The sequence below is a fragment of the Nuphar pumila genome, chromosome 3 (genome assembly GCF_984573655.1).
Source record: "Nuphar pumila chromosome 3, dmNupPumi1.hap1.1, whole genome shotgun sequence".
Classification (NCBI taxonomy): Eukaryota; Viridiplantae; Streptophyta; class Magnoliopsida; order Nymphaeales; family Nymphaeaceae; genus Nuphar; species Nuphar pumila.
In genome coordinates, this window is record NC_143251.1 from 57,160,309 (window position 1) to 57,161,883 (window position 1,575).

The following is a 1,575-nucleotide window of genomic DNA, read 5'->3' on the forward strand; positions in this document are numbered from 1 at the left end:
ATAGTTAGTTATTAGTAGACTGTCAGTTATCGTCGGTCGACTGATCTGTTAATCGAGCCGTTTGAAAATCTGAACTTTTGAAACTTAGTCGACTTGAGAAAAGTTAATCGACTGATAATATCATCAGTAGACTGAAAAACCTTTTAGTCGAAATCTTCTGAAAAACAAACATTATGTTCAGTCGACTGATAAAAAGCATTAGTCGACTGCTGCTAAATTTTTCAGAAAACACATGTTCTGTTCAGTCGACTGATAAAACCATTAGTCGACTGCTGCTAATTTTTCAGAAAACATACATTCTGTCCAGACGACTGATAAAACCTTTGGTCGACTAATTTGACAAGAATGACTTTTTGGAAAATATGGCGTGAAGGGATTAGTCGACTGGTAAGTCTATTTGTCGACTAATAAACATGAAAATTTAAGAAAAGAGTTTTCTAAAAAGATTTTCAAAAGTGTTTCTTTTAGAAAAGTTTTTCTAAAGACTTTTAAGGTGAAATGCAACCTAAATATGCACTCTAAGAAAGGCTCTTACAAGAATCTAAGACTTTTAATGAATTAAACATTTGCACACTAGTCTTCAAAGATTCTTCATCGAATTCTTCAATTTCTTCATAGCCTTAGCTGAAATGCAGTTGATTCCACTTGCTCATCATCAAAACCTTGTACTTGAAGTATCATGTATGGCTTCATTGTCGTAACAATCTCCCCCATTGTCGTAACAATCTCTCCCTTTTTGATGATGACAAACTTAATCAAAGATGAAGCATTTAGATGCATAGATGGAGATTTTACTCCCCCTATCAATATGTTGCAAAACATTAAAAGTTAGCACATTTAAAGCACATATATCACATATTGATTGGTTTGCATTTCCATTCATCATTTCTTCATGCATTTAGAAATACATTCATTCAAAGCTTTCTTTTTCTCTTAATTTTGCATTTCTCATGCAAGATCTCCTGCAATGTAATTGCTATCATCTCTTTCTCAAGATCTTCTGATATAATGCAATGTAATGCTATCTTTATCTTTTTCTCCCCCTTTGTCAGAATCAAAAAGAGTAAGGGCAAAAATAGCATAAGCAAAATAGAAATACAAGTTTAAAAATATTACAACCCATAAAGTATGTATTTCAAAGATCAAAGATCAGAAAAGAGAGTTTAGCAAATCCTTAATGGCAGTTACATCCTTCTGAATTGAAGCAAGTTGTTGAGTCACATCTTCACGAAAAGTGTGTTGATGCAGCTCCAAAGCTTCCAGTCTCTGCAGAACTTTATCATGGTCTTGATTTGTCGAAAATTTCTTTCTTTTTGCATGAGATGAAGGTGTAGCAGAAGGTGAAGGTTCAGAAATAGATGGTTCATTAGGATCAGATGGTTCAGTTTGATCAACATTTAAAGGAGACATATATTTAATTTTCATTCTTTTAAAAATTGTTTGATCAAAGAACTCTTTTTGCTCAATGTATTTTTCATTTGTTAAGGGAACTTTGAAATGTCTAAAAATACGGGTTAAAAGACAACCATAAGGAAGAAATGGTTTTTATTTCCACAAGTTTGTAAAATACACATT